General features: G+C 47.6%; 1 protein-coding gene across 1 annotated transcript in view; it reads right to left on the bottom strand.

Moving 5' to 3' along the window:
• Positions 1–9,690, bottom strand: part of IFNAR1 (interferon alpha and beta receptor subunit 1) — a gene marked incomplete in the record, with an annotated part of 62,893 nt that extends 53,203 nt beyond the window's left edge. The window contains 1 exon segment of the mRNA XM_056559503.1: positions 9,672–9,690.
• Positions 9,691–12,677: the final 2,987 nt, after the last annotated feature.

Below are 12,677 nucleotides of genomic sequence, written 5' to 3'. Positions count from 1 at the left end.
CTCTGGCACAGAGGATCCACCTCCTGCCAGCCGGCATCGTGACAGTAGATCCGGCCATGGATCCCGCTGAAGTTCCTCTGCCAGTTGTCGCCGACCTCACTACACTGGTCGCCCAGCAAGCCCGACAGATCGCCCAACAAGATCACCAGCTGTCGTACTTGACCACCATGACACAGCAACTCCAGTCGCAGCTACAGCAGCTTCAGTCACAGCTACAGCAATTTCAGTCTCAGCTACAGCAGCAACAACCATCTCCTCCACCAGCTCCTGCACCTCTTCCGCAGCGAGTGGCCACTCCTAGCCTCCGCTTGTCCCTGCCGGACAAATTTGATGGGGACTCTAAGTTTTGCCGTGGCTTTCTTTCACAATGTTCCCTGCACTTGGAGATGATGTCGGACCAGTTTCCTACTGAAAGGTCTAAGGTGGCTTTCGTAGTCAGCCTTCTGTCTGGGAAAGCTCTGTCTTGGGCCACACCGCTCTGGGACCGCAATGACCCCGTCACTGCCTCTGTACACTCCTTCTTCTCGGAAATTCGAAGTGTCTTTGAGGAACCTGCCCGAGCCTCTTCTGCTGAGACTGCCCTGCTGAACCTGGTCCAGGGTAATTCTTCCGTTGGCGAGTACGCCATACAATTCCGTACTCTTGCTTCTGAACTATCCTGGAATAATGAGGCCCTCTGCGCGACCTTTAAAAAAGGCCTATCCAGCAACATTAAAGATGTTCTGGCCGCACGAGAAACTCCTGCTAACCTGCATGAACTCATTCATCTAGCCACTCGCATTGACATGCGTTTTTCTGAGAGACATCAAGAGCTCCTCCAGGAAAAAGACTTAGATCTCTGGACACCTCTTCCACAGTCTCCATTGCAATCTACGCCTAGGCCTCCCGCCGAGGAGGCCATGCAAGTGGATCGGTCTCGCCTGACCCAGGAAGAGAGGAATCGCCGTAGGGAAGAGAATCTTTGTCTTTACTGTGCCAGTACCGAACATTTCTTGGTGGATTGCCCTATCCGTCCTCCACGTCTGGGAAACGCACGCTCGCACCCAGCTCTCGTGGGTGTGGCGTCTCTTGATGCTAAGTCGGCTTCTCCACGTCTCACGGTGCCCGTAGGGATTTCTCCTTCAGCCAACTCCTCCCTCTCAGCCGTGGCCTGCTTGGACTCCGGTGCCTCTGGGAATTTTATTCTGGATTCCTTGGTGAATAAATTCCGCATCCCGGTGACCCGTCTCGTCAAGCCACTCTACATTTCCGCGGTCAACGGAGTCAGGTTGGATTGCACCGTGCGTTACCGCACGGAGCCCCTCCTAATGTGCATCGGACCTCATCACGAAAAAATTGAGTTTTTGGTCCTCTCCAATTGCACTTCCGAAATTCTCCTTGGACTACCCTGGCTTCAACACCATTCCCCAACCCTGGATTGGTCCACAGGGGAGATCAAGAGCTGGGGTACCTCTTGTTTCAAGGACTGCCTTAAACCGGTTCCCAGTACTCCCTGCCGTGCCCCTGTGGTTCCTCCTGTAACCGGTCTCCCTAAGGTCTTTACGGACTCTGCCTGCCATAAGAAGTGCCTCTCCCCCCCTCCCAGTCCAGTCAGGCAAGCCTCGGTGCCTCCTCATGGCCCCCGTCCTGGTGTCACACTGCCCCGTGCCAGGCCTCGCCCTCTGCCCTCCCTCCCCATTCCCACTCCTGCTGTTCTGCCTGCCGTTGAGGAAACCCTCCATTCTTTCCCGGTGTCCTCATCCCAGGGGAGGCAGTTACCGGACAAAGAGAAGGGGAGACCTAAGGGGGGGGGGTACTGTTACGCCTAGCGCTCCGGGTCCCCGCTCCTCCCCGGAGCGCTTACGGCGTCTCTCTCTCCGCAGCGCCCCGGTCGGTCCCGCTGACCGGGAGCGCTGCACTGTCATGGCCGTCGGGGATGCGATTCGCACAGCGGGACGCGCCCGCTCGCGAATCGCATCCCAGGTCACTTACCCGTCCCGGTCCCCTGCTGTCATGTGCTGGCGCGCGCGGCTCCGCTCTCTAGGGCGCGCGCGCGCCAGCTCCCTGAGACTTAAAGGGCCAGTGCACCAATGATTGGTGCCTGGCCCAATTAGCTTAATTGGCTCCCACCTGCTCCCAGACTATATCTGATCACTGCCCCTGCACTCCCCTGCCGGATCTTGTTGCCTTAGAGCCTAGTGAAAGCGTTACTGTGTTTGTCCATACTGTGTACTTGACCTCCTGCTATTGCCTTATTGACCACGATTCTTGCTGCCTGCCCCGACCTTCTGCTACGTCCGACCTTGTCCGACCTTGTACCGCGCCTATCTTCAGCAGTCAGAGAGGTTGAGCCGTTGCTAGTGGATACGACCTGGTCACTACCGCCGCAGCAAGACCATCCCGCTTTGCGGCGGGCTCTGGTGAACACCAGTAGTGACTTAGAACCGGTCCACTAGCACGGTCCACGCCAATCCCTCTCTGGCACAGAGGATCCACCTCCTGCCAGCCGGCATCGTGACATATATCTAGCTCAAGGTCCGCTACAACTGCCAGTCACTAAGCAACCTAAGGACTGTTTGTATGAGACTGTTACTGTGCCGTGGGTATTGCAAGCACTTCAGTAAAAAGTTCAAGTTCAATCTTCTTGTGGACCTTCAGTTATTTTATGAACCTATCGTTACTGGGAAGGGCGGTGATAGGCCAGAACATTGTTTCAGCATACCAGCCCTCAGCCTGGCGTCACGAACTCTAGGGTTAACATTAACCCCTTATATACTTATACCATACCACCACTACCATACACCCCCCAAGGGCTACCACAAAGCCTTTTTGGCGTTGCACGAACAGGATTCGGGTGTGTGCCTACCATTGCCACTAGTGAAAGTGTACTCCCCCCCCCCCCAGAAAGCGAACTTTATTCATGTGTTGCTGTGTACAAGAGCAGTGTTTGTGGTGCACCATACAAGGGGGCCAAGAGAAAAGTAAGGGGGGAGGCGAAGATTTGTCTACAGTTAAAATGTGTAAACTACGCAATGAGTTCATGCTGCGATCCTCGGGTCCGGTCAGCACAGGCGGAGCCGAACTGCTGCTGAAAAAGCGCGCGAAGAAAGCCCGCGCTGCGTCACGCCCCGCCCCTGGGCGTGGACGCCAAGTTGCTGTATCCCAGCCGAAAGGGAACTCGGAGATGCAGGAGTTGTTTCTGGAGGGACCAGAAGTCGGGGCTGCACCGATAGAGTCCTTCCTGTCCAGCGCCATTTTGGAGAAGCCTACTATAAAAGATGCCACGCAGAGCAACCTCTTCAGTCTGCAGAGAGAGTCGGAGAGTACAGACATGGTGGAGAGCAGCGTTCCACTTGGTCAAGTTGGCAAAATGGCGCCGGAAACACGGAAAGTTGTGGCAGTCGCAGCCCAACTTTTTCAAGAGCTTGCTGACCGTCTGCAGCGGTTGTCATTAGACGAAGAGGGGGCCTGCAATCTTCCCCCACTGCCTGATGATGACGACGATTGGCCAGAGACACCTCCAGCAAACAGTGCAGGGACACCTAGAGGTGCGTCACCGGTGAGATTGTCCCCTCACCACAGGACCTGGGGCTCGTGGGCCGAGATCCCGTCGGAGGAGTCTGCTGTGAGTACCCCGCCAGAGGCGGCCTATTCTTCCTCCTCCAGCCCTGAGGTCATTCCTCGATCAAGCTTGACAAATGCACGACCGCGCTCACCAAAATTACCGCAATGGGTGTTCGGAGATGGGCCGGAGCTGATCGATTACATGCACAGAGTACTTCAACCGTTACCTGGGAAAACACTCCCACCAATCCCAACTGCAGAAAGGGAAAGGGCCCGTCAAGAAGCCGAGCTGGCCGAATTGATGGAAAAGTTAAAGGCCCGACACAAGGAACTCTATGCTCCAAAGCACGTACACTTGCCTCATGAAGAAAGAGTGCGGTATCAAGAAAATACCAAAGAAATGGAGGCATTGTACATCTGTAAATGGGATCACCCCCGAGAAGGGGAGGAGCCATTAGAAAGGAGAAGATCAACTGTGGCCAAGTTCGACAAGGTCAGAGGTTATGGGACACTCCATGACTGCCACACTGTGCAGACCATCCTCGTAAACCGGCGAGCAGTGCAAAGGCCATATCTCCATAAGAAGTTCAACACCTTGGAGGTGGGTGAAATTGTGGAGTACACCCCTGTCCAGAGCCTTCGTGGAGAATGGGCTGCAGCGGTCACGAGACCAACAGCCCCAACACAGCTTCCTTTCAAATATTTCCCGTCAACGGATTGGGAGTCTGATCCCTTCAACTTGAAGCCGACAAGGTCTGCTCCTAAAGCCTCCACCAGCATGCCCAAGGAGGAGGAGCTTAAAGAGTCAAGTTCATCATCTTCTATGTACAACAAAGAGTCAAGTTCATCATCTTCTATGTACAGTAAAGAGTCAAGTTCTTCATCTTCTTCATACCATCAAGAGTCAAATTCTGCACAGGGTGAAGAAAACAGGCCAAAGTTGCGGCCACCCAAGTTGGTACCTAGACCCTCTCGGAGCAGTGAGAGTTTGTCTAACCCTGGGGTACCCACAGATGTACCAAGGCCCTCTCGGAGCAGTGAGAGTTTGCCAATTCCTACGGTACCAACGAAAGGGTCATGGGTTGCTCCTAATTTGGAGATGTGCTCAAGCCCTATTGTCCCACTGTGATCCCGGCTAGTAAGCCTATAAACCCTTCTCAAGCTGCTTTCCACCACTCTATCCTCACCAGTGTGGTGTGGAAAAGCTATGTCAAGTCTGATCCTGCCCCTGATGTTGGCAGATATAGGGGAACCAAGAGAGGTACTACAAGAGTGAAGAAGAATATCTTCTAAAAAGACTCTAAAGTAATGTCATATTGTTTTTCTGTCTAACCATTTTGTCTTACAGTAACCAAGTTCAAGAAAAGTGCCTAGCAGGACTGTGCTAAGTTGTTCCAGTTTAAAGTTCAGCAACGTAACCACTAAGCTTGTGCCTGACTATTAAGTCAAGAGACTCCTAGCCTGTAGGAGATTCATCAAGGACTGTACCCGGCTGAGTTGTGGTTAAGGCCGTGTTCATTTTTCAATTGAACTCCTAGTGTAGGTGAACTGCTGATCCTTACACGCCTGCTTCATGTATATACCACCAGCTTCATAAGAACTCTTATGATAAATGTTGCACTTATCGGGTGAATGCACCGGAAATATGTTGGAGTGTTGATAAATGTATATTAAATTTGTATAAGGTTCTGTACACAGAAAGATGTCCCTGTGTCTGTGTACATAAATAGTAAGTAAGGTTTGTACATAGAAAATATAGTCCAATGTCTATGTACATTAAAATAACTTAGAGCTGTACATGGAAAATATCGACATACTGCACGTGTACACTCAACACTAAAAACATAACTAATTCTTGTACATACAAATGTATAATAAACTAAAGGTGTTTAGTAGTAACTCAATAGGGGACACCTCGGCTCCTCCGAGGGTAGTATTATTGCTGTTGCCCATCGCTAGCACCTGTCTCAACCAAAAATGATAGGGAGGATTCCCTTTCAAATAGTACTTGCACATAGTACCCTAGATTACTCACTTAATGTACTACCTCAAAATTTCTCTAGTACATTCACAAAAACAAATAAATATCTCACTTCAGAAAACACTTAAGGGATTGTAGCATATTGATACCCAATTCCTGCCACTGTTAGGTACACTTCTTCTTTTCTTTATTCATTGCGTGTGTGAGATGCTCTGCCTGGCCAGTAGGTGCTCTTGCTAATACAGAAAATAAACGCGTAATTCTAGGAATAACTTAGTAGGTTGTTTTGAAAGTGCTCTAGGGGTAAGTAGCATGTAGTCGATAGACCCTAGCAGCCACCCTTACTGTGACCTAGCTTCCGGCTAGCCAGTATACCTTTCGTGTACTAACTAACAGGTAACTTATTGTTGGCGTGTAGAATGTGTGAGATAATACAAATGTCTAGTCAGCTTGAAGCTAAATGTATAGAGAGCTGTACTAATGTTTAGTTAGCCTTATGTATAGAAGTGTTACGCCGAGCGCTCCGGGTCCCTGCTCCTCCCCGGAGCGCTCGCGGCGTTTTCCTCTCTGCATCGCCCCGGTCAGACCCGCTGACCGGGAGCGCTGCACTGTCACCGCTGGCGGGGATGCGATCCGCGTAGCGGGACGCGCCCGCTCGCGGGTCGCATCCCAATCTACTCACCTGTCCCGTTCCCCGGCTGTCAGGTCCTGGCGTGCGCGGCTCCGCTCTCTAGGGCGTGCGCGCTGGCGCTCTAAGATTTAAAGGGCCAGTGCACCACTAATTGGTGCCTGGCCCAATCAGTGTATTAGCTTCCTTCTGCCCCAAGCTTATTTAAACCCACTTCCCCTTCCTGTCCTTACTGGATCTTGTTGCCTCGTGCCTAGTGAAAGCGTTTTGTGTATGCCCTTACCAGTGTTACCAGACCTTCTGCTGTTGCCCTTGACTAGGAACCTTGCCGCCTGCCCTGACCTTCTGCTACGTCTGACCTCGCCTTTGTCTAGTCCTTCTGTCCCATGCCACTCTCAGCAGTCAGTGAGGTTGAGCCGTTACCGGTGGACACGACCTGGTTGCTACCGCCACAGCAAGACCATCCCGCTTTGCGGCGGGCTCTGGTGAAAACCAGTAGCAACTTAGAACCGGTCCACCGGTACGGTCCACGCCAATCCCTCTCTGACACAGAGGATCCACCTTCAGCCTGCCGAATCCTGACAAGAAGTTTGTGCTAATGTTCAGTTTAGCCTCATAAAAATGTATAGAGAGCTAATAAAGTGTCTTAGGAGCTAGCAACTACATGTCAGATAGTTACCGAATTGTCTAGTAAGCTTCAAAATGTATAATAAGTTTAATAAAGTTGTATAGGAAGCTAGAAACTAAAGTATAGATAGCTTCTTTAAATGTCTAAATAGCTTTAAATGTCTAGATAGCTTAAATGTCTAGATAGCATTATATGTCTAGATAGATTTCTAATTGTCTAATCCAGATACTAGGAAAGGTATCAAAAGAATGTAAATGTGTTTAGTCTACTTAGGATGTATAGCAAAAGTACAGATCATCCTGTTCTATAGCATCCTGTTCTAGTCCTAGTTCCTCTGTCTCAGGGGACATACGTCGAGGCCAACTTATCTTTAGTAAGGGGGTTTGTGGTGTCCCAGTACCGCATTCTATACGGTACATATTTATGTGTGGGTCCCCATAGCCAGAGTCCCTAGGACGTAGGGATCCCTGTCATCCAGTCTACCCCTAGTCGCCTCTATTCCAGTGTATAAATTAGTATTTTATGCAAAGGTTAATGTAAATAGAATAACACATATGTAAATAAATGGTTAATTACTTGTTTCCATAGCGTTGCAGGACCTGCGGGTCATGTGACTAGGTGAACTCTATGGTATTAAGCTTAAGGACCTTTGGAGGGCCTGTGACGTAAGCAATCCCATTACACCATGTAATGGTGAATGGCAGATGTGCGGACCAATCAGATTCGCCTCTCCCCTTGCCCATATAAGGGAGCGGCGGCCATCTTCTCGCTCTCTTGCTCCTGTACCCCTGACGTGGAAAGACCTGTACAGCAATTGTCGCAGTGAGTTAGGCCTGAGCCTTGCGGCGACAGCTGAAAAACTAATTATAGAGTGTATCAATTCCCAAACACTCTGCAACATCACCGGACCTAATAATTCCCCTAAATCCGGATGGATCTGCAAATCTCTCCCTAAATTCAGAGACTGTATATCTAGCTCAAGGTCCGCTACAACTGTCAGTCACTAAGCAACCTAAGGACTGTTTGTATGAGACTGTTACTGTGCCGTGGATATTGCAAGCACTTCACAAGTTCAAGTTCAATCTCCTTGTGGACCTTCAGTTATTTTATGCATCTATCGTTACTGGGAAGGGCGGCGATAGGCTGGAACACTGATTCAGCATACCAGCCCTCAGCCTGGCATCACGAACTATAGGGTTAACATTAACCCCTTATATACTTATACCATACCACCACTACCATACACTCTCCAAGGGCTACCACACTAGATTACACAGCTCCGTACTCTGCCGTCTCAGATGATTAGTGAGAGGAGCACCAGATCGCACGGGTTGTGTGTCAGGGCATAGATAGTGCCCGGAGGAGGTCACGGGTGAGCAGACACTGAAGAAGGGGAAACATCAACCTGCCTGTAGTATTGGAGAAGCATCAGACAGTGGATCTCCTGGATTCTCCTCAGATATGTGACTCCTGGATCTGGTAATAGTTTAGTGAGGTGCAGGAGAGCATCAGTAATAGAATAAATCGTCCTAGTTTTCTGTGTTTTTGGACCTACTGCCATCATAATTTCACCCTATAATACATGTATATGTCAGCAGACAGTCACAGTGGGGGAGATTTATCAAAACCCCTGCAGAGAAAGAATGGTGCAGTTGCCCATAGCAACCAATCAGATCCTTTTTGTTTCAAAGGCCCTGATTGGTTGCTATGGGCAACTACACCACTTTTCCTCTGCAGGGGTTTGATAAATCTCCCCCAATGTGATCATGGGGTATACATACTCGTACATGCGTATTGGCTTTAATTGCCCAAACATAATCAACTAGTCAGTACATTTGGGTCAGTTTCCGCTGTTCTGCGATTTTCAGTTCTGAAAAATACAAGTACACATGCAGGAAATAAATATAGTACTCACTAGTTGAGGACATGTGGGCCATTTAAGTCAATAGGGACTGTGCCAGTACACACATGTATACATCATGATCACATTTTGACCATCTGCCAACATATACCAGTAGTGCATGAAAGAATTATGATGTAAGCCCTTAGGCCATACCTCCCAACTGTCCCCAATTTTTGGGTGATGTCCCACTGTCCCTGGACTGCCCCTACTTTTCTTGCTTCTCAGCCACAGTGCTAGCTGCACATTTATCTGTAAATGCATCCTAACATCATCACTGGATGTAACTGCACTGTTATTACTTATATGGCTTGTCATGGTAATAATAGCGGTTATATAGCGGTTGTATTATTTAGGCATATAGTGGAATCACTGGATATAAATGCACTGTAATCATTTATATAGTCTGTCATAGTAATGATTGTGGTTGCTGTCAGTGTAGAAGCATTCTCCTAATCTCAGGTGACAGGCTGGCAACATAATTCCTGTTAAAGGGGTACTCTGGTGCTTAAACATCTTATCCCCTATCCAAAGCTGTCACAGCTGTATAAGTTTGACAAAATGCACTTGTGAAAGTAAGTGTCCCTGAATGGCAGTTAGGAAATATGGTCACCCTAAGGCCGGAATCACTGCCAAAGGCCGTAACCGAACAAAATGTCAATAGATTGAAAGGGTCTGAAGACAGAGGATGTGGTTCGCCCACTTGGTTTGGTAAGAATTCTGAGAGCTTCACATTACTATCGCCTAACCATGTCCTTTAAACTTTATAAATACATTATTAACAAATTCACAATACGGTCCCAGCAATAATACAGATGTGGTGTCTCGGTACCATATTGCATACCATACCTTGTATGGTGGTCCCCAAAGTCAGAGTTACTACGTTCAGGTAGGGTCCCCCAGGTGGGACAGCCCCTAGTCGCCTGCTTCTTTTCTAGTTTTGTAATGATTGAATATATATATTTGATATAATGTATATTAGTATGCTTACCTTGGTAACATCGCAGGGCCTTCGGTCATGTGACTATGTTAATTCCTCTATGGTATGTTGGAGGACCTTTGGAGGTCCTTGGGTCACATGATTGCACATAACTCTTTGTACAGATAATTGACAGAAGTATTGGACCAATCAGCTTAAGGCCAGCCCTGCCCATATAAAGGAAGCTGCCGCCAATGATCGCTCTCTTGGGTTGCTGCTCTCGCGGATGCCGGAATATCAGGACGGATCTGCGCAACTTTCAAAGACAAGCTAGGCCAGAAGCCTGCCGGCCTCAGCGTTAACTCAAAACGTGAGTCCTAAACTCAATCCCTGCTAAAGCTAGCATGACTGCTGGACCTCAACTAAATCCCCTAAATCCAGCGGAACAGCGCATATCAGTCTACGGACTCTATAACGCTTAAAGTCCCAACCACTGTCAATATCTAAGAGACTTTGCTTGTAAAGAGACTGTTCCTGTTATAAAGCGCGCATAAAATCTTCAGTAAAAGTTCTGACTGTTTTCAGCAAGCTCTCCGGTTGTGGACATTCAATTATTTCATACCTCCCTATCGCTCTTGGGAAGGGTGGCGGTAGGACAAGCATACAGAGAATAGCCCTCACCCTGGCGTCACAAATAGAAAGGGTTAAGCAAGCACCCTTTAGTAATCGTACAGCTACACCCCATATACCCTACACCCCCAAGCTACCACATAGCTTTTTGGCGTCACGAACAGGATACGAGTGTGTGCCTACAGCTGTTGCCACCAGTTAAAGTGTACTCCCCCTATGTAAAGGACTTTATTAATGTGCTGCAAACCACCATTTAAGTGTACGGAATCGTGTGTATGGTGTAGCGTACAGAGAGCGCATGCGAAAAGTAAGGGTGGAGGCGAAAATGTATTGACTGCAGAAATGTGTAAAGTGAAAAGTGAATACATGTTACGATCCTCTGGTCCGGTCATGTTTTTCTAAAGTTTTTGTCTACACAGACTTTTCTGCAACGTTCCAGAAGTGTGCCTAGCAGGACTTTGCTAAGACTGTTCCAGTTGAAACCGTAACCATCAGGCTTTTGTGCCTGGCCCTTAGGCCAAGAGACTCCTAGCCGTAGGAGATTCGTAAGTGTGTGCCTGGCTAAACTGTGCTAGCCGTGATATCTGGACTCTTAGTGCAGGTGGACTGATGATCCTTGCATGTCTGTTTACATGTAAATACCTCAACAGTAACGTAATATTCTTTGCTCTAATTGCACTTATCAGGTGAATGCACCTGAACCCTGTTGTAGTGTTTAATAAATATTTGTGCTAAGGTAACCAACTGTAAAAGGTTATTGTACATGAAAAAAAAAGTAGCTTTATGCACGTTTACACAAAAATAAAAAAAATAAAATAATAGGTGTTGTAGTAGTTGCTAGTAGGTGGCTCGCTCAGCTCCTCTGGGAGTAACATTTCTGTCACCCATCACTAACACCTTCTCAAAGGTCTATACAGGGAAAACCACCCTTAAGGTACCAAGACTGACCTTTCACCTAGTACTGTACACATAGTACCTCAAACTAATCTCTCAAGTGTAATTACCTCACTTAAACTTAGTACACCAAACAACAAAAATATCTCACACTCAAGTAAACGCTTTAGGAATTGTAGCCTATGTCATTTTCCAATTCCTGCCACTGTTATGTACACTAACTGTTCTCTTCTTTCTCTTACATGTGTGGGATGCCCTGCCAGGCCAGTGGGTGCTCTTGCGAGCTAAAATAATACATGTAATCAAAAAGGTAACCTAGGTAAGGTTTATCTGTTGTATTCTAGGAATAAGAGCGTGTAGCCAATGGACCCTAGTAGCCAGTTTATTGGTAGATAGCCTCAGGCAAGCCAGTAAAACCCTCGGTGTACTAAACAGGTAACTAGTGTGGCAAAAATGTCTAGTGGGATTCAAAAATGTCTAGTGAGATTCAAAAATATTAGTAAGCTTCAAAAATGTCAAGTGAGATGTAAAATGTTTTGTAAATAATTCCAGTCAGAGAAAAGAAACCAAAGGAAAGGAAAATAAAATAAGTAAAAGTGTTAGGATGTATCTTATGTATAATATTGTCATCCTGTTACTAAATTCATGAACCAAGTAATCCTGTTCGTGAGTTTACCCGTGCCTATGTTTGTACCTTGAAAAGTTAACTAACCTTGTAGTGTTTATACAGCCTGACTAATGGACATGCCCAGGACTGTCATAAATCAACCTTCACTTCGTCCCTCTGTCTTAGGGGACAGACGTCGAGGCCGACTTATCTTAAGTAAGGAGGTTTGTGGTGTCCCGGTAGTGTATTGCATACCGTACCTTGTATGGTGGTCCCCAAAGTCAGAGTTACTACGTTCAGGTAGGGTCCCCCAGGTGGAACAGCCCCTAGTCACCTTCTTCTTTTCTAGTTTTGTAATGTTTGAATATATATATTTGATATAATGTATATTAGTATACTTACCTTGGTAGCGTCGCAGGGCCTTCGGTCAAGTGACTATGTTAATTCTTCTATGGTATGTTGGAGGACCTTTGGAGGTCCTTGGGTCACATGATTACACATAACTCTTTGTACAGATAATTGACAGAAGTATTGGACCAATCAGCTTAAGGCCAGCCCCTGCCCATATAAGGAAGCTGCCGCCAATGATCGCTCTCTTGGGTGGCTGCTCTCGCGGATGCCGGAATATCAGGATGGATCTGCGCAACTTTCAAAGACAAGCTAGGCCAGAAGCCTGCCTCAGCATTAACTCAAAACGTGAGTCCTAAACTAAATCCCTGCTAAAGCTAGCGTGACTGCTGGACCTCAACTAAATCCCCTAAATCCAGCGGAACAGCGCATATCAGTCTACGGACTCTATAACACTTAAGGTCCCAACCACTGTCAATATCTAAGAGACTTTGCTTGTAAAGAGACTGTTCCTGTTATAAAACCTGCATAAAATCTTCAGTAAAAGTTCCGACTGTTTTCAGCAAGCTCTCCGGTTGTGGACATTCAATTATTTCATA

The sequence above is a fragment of the Hyla sarda genome, chromosome 2 (assembly GCF_029499605.1).
Source record: "Hyla sarda isolate aHylSar1 chromosome 2, aHylSar1.hap1, whole genome shotgun sequence".
NCBI classification, from domain to species: Eukaryota; Metazoa; Chordata; class Amphibia; order Anura; family Hylidae; genus Hyla; species Hyla sarda.
Note: the sequence above shows the minus strand (reverse complement) of the source record. Positions and strands in the feature narration are given on the sequence as shown.